Consider the following 14,313-nt stretch of genomic DNA (forward strand, 5'->3'; position numbering starts at 1 on the left):
GAGAAAGAAAATTATTGGTATCATGAAATAGTTTAAGATTAGCTAATGATTGAAAGTTTTCACACTCAAAAAATTGTATGGTTTAGAAAGTGCAAGAGAATGTATTAATGGCATGATTAGGCAATTAAAAAGTGCCTATGTAATTTTTTTCACACAGAAAAACGTATTGAATGTTTTTGAAATTAAAAATTAAATAGATTGAATTTAAATTAATAATTTAATGGGATTCAATTTGATAAAAGTAAACGTATTGGTATTATTTTTGTCGTATATTTAATTATGTTCATTCGTAAATAATTATTTTTTTGTTTTGAAAATAATTATTTTTTGTAATATGCATGAAAAAAATCAAAATTTTATCTTTATAATAATATAAATAGGGAGTTTTTATGTTAATATGGTGCTCATAAATTAAGTTTAAAAATTATTTGCTTAGGTGTTGACACTAAAAATTTTTAAAATTTTATTTATAAATTATAAATTATTATTTTTTTATATTATTACTTTTTAAATTTTTTAATACGCTTTATTAGGTATTTAATTTTTAATATTATTGAACTAATTTAAAAAAATTATTTATAAATTATTTACTTATGTTAGTATTTTTAAAATTTTTAAACTATAGTTACATTTTATTCTTATTATTTAATTATTACTCTTTCATTTAAAGAAAAAAACAAATAAATTATAATTTTCAAAGAAACTAATTTCACATAATAAATTAACAACTAATATGGATTTAAACCAACGTACCGATATGCACAAACTTTTAGAATCGTCAAGTATCTTACAGTATGAATTTAGCTTTATGAGTTTTGACACTTTCAATACTCCTATGTTTGATTACACCTATTTAATTGGTAAGTTTATTGTTTTTTTTTAAAAAATAAAATCATTGATAAATTTATTTATTTCATCGATTTTTTTTAGCAAACTTATCGACAACAAATTCTTTTTATCATTTTAAGTTATTTGCTTAACTTGTTACTTTTTAAATTTTAATTTATTTCCAGTTTATTCTTTTAAATTATAAATTATTATTTATTTAAATTATTATTTTGTAATTTTAAGTTATTTACTTAGGTTGTTATTTTTTAAATTTAAAATTATCTACTTAGGTTGATACTTTTTAAATTTTTAAATACACTTTTTTAATATATTAGATATTTAATTTTTGATGTTATTGAACTAATTTAAAAATTTTATTTATAAATTATTCTTATTATAATAATATTATTCTTTTATTTATAGTACTACTATTATTATTATTATTATTATTATTATTATTATTATTATTATTATTATTATTATTATTATACCTACACAGATTTTATGAAAAAAAATTCATTCTATTTTTATTTATTTGATGGATAAAAAATATCTACTATCAATCCAACTCATTTTTTTAAAAAATTTCAAATCAAATACCAAAAAGGCCCACAAACTTAATCATTTCCATTATGCTAATATATTTAACATTATTAAGTATTAAACAACGACAATATCTACAATCTCTAAAAGTATTGCAGAAGCTGTCTCCCTCTCTCTAAACACTGCTTACACGCGTAACCCTCCGATAATAACCACATCACTTCTACACATGAGGAATAAAATAACTTTTCTCACCGTAGCATAACCCTTTTTTTTCGTTCAATTAAAAGTATAAGGTGCGATTTTTAATTTTTTTTAATTTTTTAATTCTATCTATAAAATATATGATAAAAAATTATACTTTATCTCCTTCCTATAAAAACAAGGCCAAAATCTAATTCTGTAGTAAGCCTACTCCTCACTGTGTCATCATCATTACTATTTTCATTCTTTCTCAAAATTTTCAAAAGTTGTCGTTCCCCATCTTTTTTTATTTTATCAGCCATTGTAATTCTAATCTCTTCCCAACTTCAACCTTTTCTAACAAACTTCACCACAATATCTTTCTCTATCTCTAATTTCTGTCGTAGCTTTAATTCTTTTTATTCATTTTTTGTTGATTCTGAAACTATTTTTGTTTCTATTATTGTTCTTGTTATTTTATTTGTTTGTTTAAATTTTATTTTAAATATTTGAGAATTGTAGATTGTAAATTTTATTTTTCGTTTTTGTTGTGAATTATTATTATTAGTTTCTAAATTTGTTATTTTTTATGGTGATGGTGGTGATAGTTTAAAGAGAGAGTAACGAGTAAGAATTGAGACAAAATAAAATCTCATGACAACAAGCCATCAACATTGAGAGAGATGTGACAGCGATAAGAAGTGTAAAGATGGTGAATAGGGAGTTGAAATTTTGGGTGAATATGGTATAATTATGAGGTCGTGAGTTTCAAATATTATGGTGAGAGGAGTGGCTAGTAGATGCTTGTAAAGATAAGGGTAATTTAGGAATTTTGAATGATTTTTTAAAGAAGTTAATAAAAATTTAGGGATTAAAAATTTTTGTTAGACAAATTCTATTTTTGATGGATATAAGGTTAGTTTTATTTTTTTGTGATTTTTTTTTTGGGTGAATATGGGTATAATTATGAGGTGGTGAGTTTGGAATATTATGATGAGAGGAGTGGCTAGTAGATGATTGTAAAGATAAGGGTAATTTAGGAATTTTGAATGATTTTTTAAAGAAGTTAATAAAAATTTAGGGATTAAAATTTTTTGTTAGACAAATTCTATTTTTGATGAATATAAGGTTAGTTTTATTCTTTTGTGATTTTTTTTTTTTTTTGGTGAATATGGGTATAATTATGAGGTGGTGAGTTTGGAATATTATGGTGAGAGGAGTGGCTAGTAGATGATTGTAAAGATAAGGGTAATTTAGGAATTTTAAATAATTTTTTAAAGAAGTTAATAAAAATTTAGGGATTAAAAATTTTTGTTAGACGAATTCTATTTTTGATGGATATAAGGTTAATTTTATTCTTTTGTGATTTTTTTTTTTTTGGTGAATATGGGTATAATTATGAGGTGGTGAGTTTGGAATATTATGGTGAGAGGAGTGGCTAGTAGATGATTGTAAAGATAAGGGTAATTTAAAAATTTTGAATGATTTTTTAAAGAAATTAATAAAAATTTAGGGATTAAAATTTTTTGTTAGACGAATTCTATTTTTGATGAATATAAGGTTAGTTTTATTCTTTTGTGGTTTTTTTTTTGTGAATATGGGTATAATTATGAAGTGGTGAGTTTGGAATATTATGGTGAGAGGAGTGGCTAGTAGATGATTGTAAAGATAAGAGTAATTTAGGAATTTTAAATGATTTTTTAAAGAAGTTAATAAAAATTTAGAGATGAAAAATTTTTGTTAGACGAATTCTATTTTTGATGGATATAAGGTTAGTTTTATTCTTTTGTGATTTTTTTTTCAGTATCTTAAACATTTATAGGTAAAAATGATAATTTTTTTATTATTTTTAAATAATAAAACAATTATAATATTTAAGGATTTATGTGTTCTTTAAAAAATTGAGTAATTATTCAAATAAGTTTATGAAATTCTTAATAAAGGACATTTTAATTTCTCAAGTTTCAAAATATACAAAATAATTTCTCATATTTAGACAATACATTCTCTCTCTAATTTTATTCATTTAATAAAAATAATTATTTTAAAATTTTTAAAATTTGTCAGATTTTGAAAATTTTTAAATTATTCGGAGATTATTTTATTTTTCACCCTTGAGATCAAATTAAAGAGGATTGTATAGTTATATTATCTAACAGAGATAAACATTGGGATAATTTTGTGTATTTTAAAATTTAAAAAACTAAAGTGTTCGAATTTAAAAATATGAGAAATTGATTTAAATAATTATTCTAAAACTTTTAAAATTTTACATTATATTACTTACCTCGTTAGTAGTGCATATTAAGAGAACTCATGACCTTGAGTGGAAATTGGTCTTCCAACTGTCTTTCATGGTATGTTGTGGTTAAATCACAACTGGTATTCGAACCACTTTAGAAATAACCTCTTGAGGAGAAAACCCCCTCTCAATACCATGAACGCTTTGACTAGTAGCATAGGTGCTTATAGCATGGCGACAATTCTATACATAGGATCAATATATCTACTCCCACTCCATTCTGGTAGTAGACTAGTAGCATAGGTGCTTATAGCATGGCGGCAAGGATAATTCTGTGCCTACAATAATTTGCAACTACATATACCTATATTAAGATAAATGCAATATGAGCTTTGACTTCATCTATCTATTGGTTTTAATTCCTCTTCACTGAACATAAATGATCTATTAAAATTTTCTATTAATAATAATTTTATTAGTAATTATTTAAATTAGTCTTTTTGAAATTTTTAAAATTAGATATTTTAGTTTCTTAGATAACGATTAAGAAAGTGCTAAGCCTTGAGTAATTCAAGGAACTAGGGATTAATCTGGGTGTCGGATTTGTAGGATTAGTATTTTACAAAATTTAATGGTTAGAATAAAGTTAGAGATTGAAAATTTGAGATGCATAATTAAAGTTATATGGATTGTTGATGAACTTAATTGAGTTGAGTGTGGTTGTGCTTAAAATTTGTAAAGTTAAAATCTATAACTAGAAGTGAGGTTAGTGTTTTTTTGAGCCGCATTCGATAGTTAGTACTTTGGAGGAGAGACTCAAACTGAAAAATAGAAACTGGGAGATAGAAACTGAATTAAATCTTTATATTGTGTTTGGTGAAAAGTGTACAAAATTAAGTTATGTTTCAGTATCTTATTTGGTTTAAAATAAAAATAGAGACTTAAATAAGTGAGATTACCAAAATACCCTTACTAATAAAACTCTCTCTCTCTCTCTCTCTCTCTCTCTCTCTCTCTCTCTCTCTCTCTCTCTCTCTCTCTCTCTCTCTCTCTCTCTCTCTCTCTCTCGCATTGTGCCGCCTTTGTTCAGATCCACGTACGCCTTTGTGCCGTCATGTTGTGCACGTTCTCTCTCACTCACGCCGCTTCTGTTTGGGTTCACGTGTTGCCTCTGTTCCCTCACCTTTGTTCGCTATCTCTCTCTCTTCGTCGCCATAGCACAGCACCCACGATCCACTCCGATCCAGCACCCGTCGGTGGCTCCTCTTTTTGTGTCGTTGTCTCCTCTTCTTTCCTTCCTTCCTCTCTTTTCTTCTCTTCTCCCTCTGTTTAGATTTTGAGAAATATTTGATGTTATTATTGGTATTATTGTTCTAATTTTGATATTGTTCTTGATATTATTGTTGGTGATGATAGATTGTAAAGAGGAATAATGACAGAAGTATGGTGGTAGAATGAGAGATGGTGTGGAGTTGGGAGGTGAGAGGTGGTGGTCTTGGCAGTGGCGATAGGACAGAGGTGGCGGTTGAAGAATTAGACGAGGGTAAACTTGAAATTATTAATTTGGGATCAGAGTATTTTGAAAAAAAATTATTTGTTAAAGTTTCAGTCTCTGTTCTTAAAATTTTAGTTTCCTGTGTTCTATTTTTCTAAAAGTACTGAAAAGATTGGAATTTTGAAGACGAAGACTAAAACTAAAATTTTAGTCTCTAACCACCAAACACAATACCGAGTCTCAATCTCCCAATCTCAGTACCAGCACCTCTTATCAAACACTACCTTAGATTTTAAAATATATAAAACAGTCTCTAATATTTATTTTTGTGACCCAATACAACTTTTTAGTTTTAATCTTATATTATCTAATGAAAATACATATTAGAACTATTTTTTGTATTTAAAAATTTTAAAAATCAAAATATTTGATTTTAAAAATCGATTGATTTGAGTAATTACTCATGACTATAACATATCCTCTTCTAACTTAAGTATTAAAACAATCTTTGAATATCATAATATAAGAGTAAACTATAAAAATTATTTATGAAAAAATGACAACTATTTCTAAAAAGTTAAAACAACAAAAATATTCCAAAAAACTTAAGAACATGACATAAAATAACAAAAGAAAATACTATTTTTTATAAATAACAAATAAATTTTATATTTAATAAACGAGTACATTTGATTCACATTTTTATAAAAATATTTGAATAATTATTTTAAAAGTATATCCAAAAAATTAGAGCAAAATTTAATTTTTTAAATATTTTTTGTTATTTCTTTTCAAACACAATTTTGGCCATTCAAAAATCAAAAGTAAAAAAAATTATTTGTCTAAACTTACTAATTTTTAAAGATAAAAATGCTTCATTCTTTTGACTACAGTGACAAGAAACATAACTAAAATTTGATCTCTAAAACTCTTTTTAATAATAAATATATAATGTTTAATTATTTTTATCATACTTTTTATTTTTTTAAGTATTTTATAATTTTAATTTTGAGAAGTATTTTTTATTTGTGTTTAAATTTTTGGGACATTTTTGGTGATTTATCTTATATAATAATAAATCATTATATATGATTATCATATTAATATCCACATTATCTCATTTTTCTATTTATTAAATATGCAAAAAATAATTGTATGAATAATCAAGATGGTAAACACTATATTTTAACTAAAAAAGTTTGAGTTTAAATTAAAAAAAAACATTTATTTTTTATTCAAACTTAAAAATAATGAAATGCATTTATAAGACTAAAAATAATAAAAGATATCTTAAAAAAAACATACACCGAACTCTTCTAAATCTCCTAAATTGAAAAGATCCAATGAGTTTAGAAGGCTCATTTCCTTAGTTGCTATTGAATTTTTGTAGAATATAAAAAAAGAAGAGATGCAATTTTAAAAAAATTAATTTATAGATCATATTATGCTGAAGATATTTTTACATTAAAAAGTAACTATGGCTCTTTTTTATAATAAAAAAATAAAAACATATTTTTTTAAAAAGATTTACTTATAATATTCACTCTTAATTTTTAAAATTTAATTTCTCACAAAATATTTATATATTTAAGAAGTATTTAATTTTAATATACTAATAAGTAATAACGTAGAATATTTTATACAATCATCTATTTACTGTTCAAGCAATTAATTTAAGTAAATAATTATTTTTAATGATATAAAAATTATACAATTTTTATCTTTATACTAATACAAATAAATTTTTTTTATTTTATTCTTATTCTTATAATAATATAAATGAGGAGTTTTTATGTTAACGTGATATTTATACGTTGAGTTTGAGAATTTATTTGTTTAGATGTCATTACTAGAAAGTTTTAAAATTTTATTTATAAATTATAAATTATTATTTACTTAAATTGTTACTTTTTAAATTTTATGTTGAGTTAAGAATACAATTAATTTAATGATGATGACAAACATTGATATATTGGGTTAAATACTCAATTGGGTTTAATTATTTTATTTATTGTGCATGCCCAAACTTGTTTGAGATGCGGCCCAAAGCAATGAAGCCGAATGCACTCAAGGACGATGAAAGAAAATTGATCCACAAACCAAGCTCATTGCCATTCAACTATAGTGAATCAAACCTAAGCTAAAGCTCACAAGTACACCTCGGTTAAATGATAGAGCTTCGGTTTGTGTTCAAACACTAAAGAGGAAGTAAGAAAAGCTAATCAATGAAGACATTGTCAAATCAAGACAATCAAAAGCATGTTAAGTTAAGTCAGAGGTTAAAGATAAATAATTTTCATTTGCATGCAAGTTGATTTCTTCACATCTTTTCCTATTCTCTGCAACGCCGTTTTGGAAAATTTGAAGAAAATGGTGGTTAATTATCTTTGCTGTAAATCAAAGGCTCAAATTGTTAATTGGAGCCAAAGAACAATTTCAAGGGTTTGAATTTGGTATTATCTCTGAGCAAGCTCATCTCTACTTATCTGCACTCCTCAATTAAGCTAAGAAATAAATTTCAAATCCCTAATTTTGGGGGTTGATTGAAGAAAGACAATGGATGATTTCTAAAAGCCCAAGATCCAAGAAGTTAACTTGGGAAGAACCCTAATTGTAGCTCTGACTAAGGTACAGAAAGAAAAATTGAATCTCATCAGAGCTTAGAGAGAGAGAGAGGAGAGAGAGAGAGAGAGAGAGAGAGAGAGAGAGAGAGAGGAGCACTCCGCCAAGATGAAGAACAAGGTTATGAGTTTAGATGCTAGGTTCAGTGCATAGAGTCAAAACTGTGAATCATCATCTCCTTCATTATTTACTGTTTGTATTTTTGTTTCAATGTATATCTTTCTTTGTATTTTGTCTAAGGTAAAAGGCAAGAAAGAGAGGCATTGTGAAAAAGTCATAGAGTGAAAAAAGGTCAAGAAAAACACTTGAGAGAAAAACTAAGAGTGATTTCAGATTTCTTGTGGTTGTATTTTCTGTTTTGTATCATATACCAGAGAGGTATCCCTTGCTAAGTTAGGTAAGCACTTAGTATGGTGAGTCTAGGTATTTGCCTAGCCAAGTCAAGCTTATGTTGAAGTTTGTGTGCCTAGATAGGATTACGTTGGCTCCTAGAAAATTGGTGTATGTAATACTTAGATTGATAGTGAAAATTCTACCAACGTTGTGGTGGAGACTAGATGTAGGTTGCATTGCACAAAGCAACTGAACCAGGATATATGGTTGTGTCACATTTTTCCTTTCTGCTTTAGTTCTGTTTTTTCTAATTTTTATGAGACAAAAAAAATTGTCTTCAGCATAATCCGCTGCACAGACTAAACAGTAGCCAAGTTTTATTTCTTGTTTTAAGACTTGCTTTATCAAAGTTAAAGAAGGCATAAATTCAACCCCCATTCTCTAAGCCTTTTGAAATCTTCAATTGGTATCAAGAGTCAAGGTCTCAAGAATCAAGCTTAACAGCTTGGAGCAAAGGTCCAATGGCGAACAACTTAGGCACAACCACAGTGACCTACACGCTAATAGAGAGTCGGTCAAATAACAGGCCTCCCTTCTTCAATGGAAAGAATTATGCTTACTGACAAGAAAGGATGCGGATCTTCATTCAATCAATTGATTACAACATATGGAGGATAGTTATGAGTACTCCCAAAATTTCAATAAAGATTAGTGTTAATAGAGTGGTGACTCCAAAGGAGCAAGTTGAATGAAACGATGATAACAAAAAGAAGCTGGAGCTGAATGCTAAAGCTATCAACTTGCTACACTGTACTATCAGCTTCGAGAAGTATCGAAAGGTATCTAGATGCAAGACAGCAAAAAAAATTTAGGAGAAAGAGTATGAGATGTTTACCAAACAAGTCAAAGAAACAAGGATTGATATGCTGTAAAAAGAGTATGAGATGTTTACCATGAAGGATGGAGAAAGCATTGATGAGATGTTTGAGAGATTCTCAATCATCATCAACAGCATTGATGCTTGATGCCAGGGCATCTAGGCCAGTTTCATTGACCTTTTCTTTACTGTTTTAGGGTAGTTTCATGCATTTTCCTAGTAAACAAGGCAAGTTTTGGGTGAAAATACACTTACACCTTCATTCAAGCAACTATTGTGAATTTTGCATGATTTCATGAGATTTTTTTGCCAGAATTACATGATATTTTAATGATGCATGATGAGCGGATAATTTATACGCTTTTTGGCATTGTTTTTAGTATGTTTTTAGTATGTTTTAGTTAGTTTTTATTATATTTTTATTAGTTTTTAGTTAAAATTTACTTTTCTGGACTTTACTATGAGTTTGTGTGTTTTTCTGTGATTTCAGGTATTTTCTAGCTGAAATTAAGGGACCTGAGCAAAAATCTGATTCAGAGGTTGAAAAGGACTGCAGATGCTGTTGGATTCTGACCTCCCTGCACTCAAAGTAGATTTTCTGGAGCTACAGAAGCCCAATTGGTGCGCTCTCAATTGCGTTGGAAAGTAAACATCCTGGGCTTTCCAGCAATTAGTCCATACTTTGCCTGAGATTTGATGGCCCAAACTGGCGTTCCAAATCAGCTCAAAATTGCCCAGCGTTAAACGCCGGAACTGGCACAAGAATGGGAGTTAAATGCCCAAACTGGCACAAAAGCTGGCGTTTAACTCCAAGAAAAGTCTCTACACATAGAAGCTTCAATACTCAGTCCAAGCACACACCAAGTGGGCTCGGAAGTGGATTTTTATGTCATTTACTCATTTCTGTAAACCTTAGGTTACTAGTTCTCTACAAATAGGACCTTTTACTATTGTATTTTCATCTTTAGATCTTGGAATCTTTTGATCACTTTAGATCTTAGGATCATCTTTGGACGTTTAGTTCTTAGATCATTGGGAGGCTGGCCTCACGGCCATGCCTAGACCTTGTTCTTATGTATTTTCAACGGTGGAGTTTCTACACACCATAGATTAAGGTGTGGAGCTCTGCTGTACCTCGAGTATTAATGCAATTACTATTGTTCTTCTATTCAATTCAGCTTATTCTTGTTCTAAGATATTCATTCGTACCGAAGAACATGATGAATGTGATGATTATGTGATGCTCATCATCATTCTCACTTATGAACGTGTGCCTGACAACCACTTCTGTTCTACAAGCAAACAAGGCTTGAATGTTTATCTCTTGGATTCCTTAATCAGAATCTTCGTGGTATAAGCTAGAATTGATGGCGGCATTCAAGAGAATCCGGAAGGTCTAAACCTTGTCTGTGGTATTCTGAGTAGGATTCAATGATTGAATGACTGTGACGAGCTTCAAACTCCTGAAGGCTGGGCGTTAGTGACAGACGCAAAAGAATCAATGGATTCTATTCCAACCTGATTGAGAACTGACAGATGATTAGCTGTGCTGTGACAGAGCGCGTTGAACATTTTCACTGAGAGGACAGGACTGTAGCCACTAACAACGGTGATGCCCAACATACAGCTTGCCATGGAAAGGAGTAAGAAGGATTGGATGAAGACAGTAGGAAAGCAGAGAGACGGAAGGGACAAAGCATCTCCATACGCTTATCTGAAATTCTCACCAATGAATTACATAAGTATCTCTATCTTTATTTTATGCTTTATTCATATATCATCCATAACCATTTGAATCCGCCTGACTGAGATTTACAAGATGACCATAGCTTGCTTCATACCAACAATCTCTGTGGGATCGACCCTTACTCGCGTAAGGTTTATTACTTGGACGACCCAGTGCACTTGCTGGTTAGTTGTGCGAAGTTGTGAAATTATGTTTAGACCATGGTATTGAGCACCAAGTTTTTGGAGCCATTACCGGGGATTGTTTGAGTTGTGAAAAGTAGAGATCACAATTTTGTGCACCAAGTTTTTGGCGCCGTTGTCGGGGATTGTTGAGTTTGGACAACTGACGGTTCATCTTATTGCTTAGCTTAGGCATTTTTCTTCAAAGTTCTTAAGAATGAATTCTAGTGTTTCAAGATGATGTTCTTATCATCACCAAAGCTGATTGATTCTCATCAATTTAGCTCTTGAATGCAATGTCCTACTGAAGCTTGGCTAGCCATGTCTAATTTCTTTAGACTGAAGCTTTAGACTAACATTGCATGATTCCTGGAATTCTCATTAAGAATTTTGATATCCTTATTTTCTTTCAATTTTTGAAAAAAATCCAAAAAAATTACAAAATCATAAAAAAAACCAAAAATATTGCATGTTTCTTGTTGAGTCTAGTGTCTCATTTTAAGTTTGGTGTCAATTGCATGTTTTTATTCTTCTTGCATTTCTCGAATTCATTCATGTGTCTTCATTAATCTTCAAGTTGTTCTTGATGATTTCCTTGCTCTGATCTTTAAATTCTCTTGATTTGAGTGTTTTGTTGTTTCTCATATGCATTCTCAATTTGTTAGTGTCAGTAATATACAAACTTCTAAGTTTGGTGTCTTGCATGCATTGTTTATTTGGTCTTAGTTTCATTTTGATTATTCCTCATTATTAAAAATCCAAAAAAATTTTAATTTGTGTCTTTTCAAGTCAATAATACAGAGAATTGAAGATTCAGAACATACAGCAGAGGAATTACACAGAAAAAGCTGGGCGTTCAAAACGCCCAGTGAAGAAGGAAAACTGGCGTTTAAACGCCAGCCAGGGCACCTGGTTGGGCGTTTAACGCCCAAAAGGGTAGTGTTTTGGGCGTTAAACGCCGGAATGTATACCATTCTGGGCATTTAACGCCAGGATGGCACAGGAGGGAAGATTCTGTTTTTAATTCAAATTTTTTTTCAAGTTTTCAAAATTTTTCAAAATCAAATCTTTTTCAAATCATATCTTTTCAATCATATGTTTTCAAAATTTATTTCTTTCTTTTTCAAAGATACTTGCTAACAATTAATGATTTGATTCAACAATTCAAGTATGTTACCTTTTCTGTTGAGAAAGGTTTAATGTTTGAATCATATCTTTTTTTGTTAGCCAAGTCATTAATTTTCAAAATAAAATCTTTTTAAATTGTTTTTCAAATCATATCTTTTCAATCATATCTTTTTTTAAAACCATAACTTTTCAATCATATCTTTTTAATCACATCTTTTTCAAAAAAGTTTTCAATAATATCTTTTTAATTTCTAATTTTAAAATCTTTTTCAAAAATCACTTGATTTCTTTTCCACTCTTAGTTTTCGAAAATCAATTAGTATTTTTCAAAATGATTTTAAAATCTTTTACTTTATTTTCGAAAATTTCTTCCCCTTTTCTCACATCCTTCTATTTATGGACTAACACTCCTCCTCAATGCACAATTTGAACTCTATCTTTCTTGATAAGTTCAAATTCTTCTACCTCTCCTTTTATTTTTCTTTTCTTCTGACACTTCAAGAAATCTCTATACTGTGACATAGAGGATTCCATATTTTCTTGTTCTCTTCTCTTTCATATGAGTAGGAGCAAAGACAAAAGCATTCTTGTTGAGGCTGACCCTAAACCTGAAAGGACCTTGAAGCGAAAGCTAAGAGAAGCTAAGGCACAACTCTCTGTAGAAGACCTAACATAAATCTTCAAAGAAGAAGAACCCATTGCAGCCAAAAACAACAACAATGCCAACAATGCAAGGAAGGTGCTGGGTGACTTTACTGCACCTACTCCCGACTTCTATGGGAGAAGCATCTCTATCCCTGCCATTGGAGCAAACAATTTTGAGCTTAAGCCTCAATTAGTTTCTCTAATGCAACAGAATTGCAAGTTCCATGGACTTCCATTGGAAGATCCTCATCAGTTTTTAGCTGAATTCTTGCAAATCTGTGACACTGTCAAGACTAATGGGGTTGACCCTGAGGTCTACAGACTTATGCTATTCCCTTTTGCTGTAAGAGACAGAGCTAGGATATGGTTGGACTCACAACCTAAAGAAAGCCTGAACTCTTGGGAAAAGCTAGTCAATGCCTTCTTGGCAAAGTTCTTTCCACCTCAAAAATTGAGTAAGCTTAGAGTAGAAGTCCAAACCTTCAGACAGAAGGAAGGTGAATCCCTCTATGAAGCTTGAGAAAGATACAAACAATTGATCAGAAAGTGTCCTTCTGACATGCTTTCTGAATGGAGCATCATAGGTATCTTCTATGATGGTCTGTCTGAACTGTCCAAGATGTCATTGGATAGCTCTACTGGAGGATCTCTTCATCTGAAGAAGACGTCTGCAGAAGCTCAAGAACTGATTGAAATGGTTGCAAATAACCAATTCATGTACACTTCTGAAAGGAATCCTGTGAACAATGGGACGAATCAGAAGAAAGGAGTTCTTGAGATTGATACTCTGAATGCCATACTGGCTCAGAATAAATTATTGACTCAACAAGTCAATATGATCTCTTAAAGTCTGTCTGGAATGCAAGCTGCACCAGTGGTGGACGAAATTGTGATCATCATTATATGTTTCTTGGATTTTGAATGAATATACTCTTAGGGCACTGTTTATTTTCACAACTCCGTTCAACTAACCAGCAAGTGTACTGGGTCGTCCAAGTAATAACCTTACGTGAGTAAGGGTCGAATCCACAGAGATTGTTGGTATGAAGCAAGCTATGGTCACCTTGTAAATCTCAGTCAGGCGGATTAAACATGATACTTAATTAGATTCAAATAATAAAATAAAAATAATAAAAGGGATAGAATACTTATGTAGATTCATTAGTAGAGGTATCAGTTAAGTATATGAAGATGCTGTATGACTCAAGGACGCCTGCCTTCCCACTGCTTCTACTCAATCCTTCTTACTCCTTTCCATAGCAAGCTTTGTATAGGGGTTCACCATCAGCTGTGGCTACTTTCTTCCTCTCGGGGAAATATCCTATGCGGCTGTCACTCGCACAGCTAACCAGTCTGGAGGCATCACCCATGGTTGATGGCTACATCCCATCCTCGCAGTGAAAACTAATGCTCACGCACTCTGTCACAGTACGGCTAATCACCGGTTGGTTCCCTCCCCTACTGGAATAGAATCCCTCTTTTGCGTCTGTCACTAATGCCCAGCAGGTT

The 14,313-nt window shown here is 30.2% G+C and overlaps 1 non-coding gene across 1 annotated transcript; it reads right to left on the reverse strand.

The window, feature by feature from the left end:
* Positions 1-13,261: 13,261 nt before the first annotated feature.
* Positions 13,262-13,369, reverse strand: LOC130978312 (small nucleolar RNA R71). The gene has a single exon (XR_009085963.1). It is a non-coding gene; the product is annotated as a small nucleolar RNA R71 (small nucleolar RNA).
* Between the last annotated feature and the right edge of the window lie 944 nt (positions 13,370-14,313).

The sequence above is a fragment of the Arachis stenosperma genome, chromosome 4 (genome assembly GCF_014773155.1).
Source record: "Arachis stenosperma cultivar V10309 chromosome 4, arast.V10309.gnm1.PFL2, whole genome shotgun sequence".
NCBI lineage: Eukaryota > Viridiplantae > Streptophyta > Magnoliopsida > Fabales > Fabaceae > Arachis > Arachis stenosperma.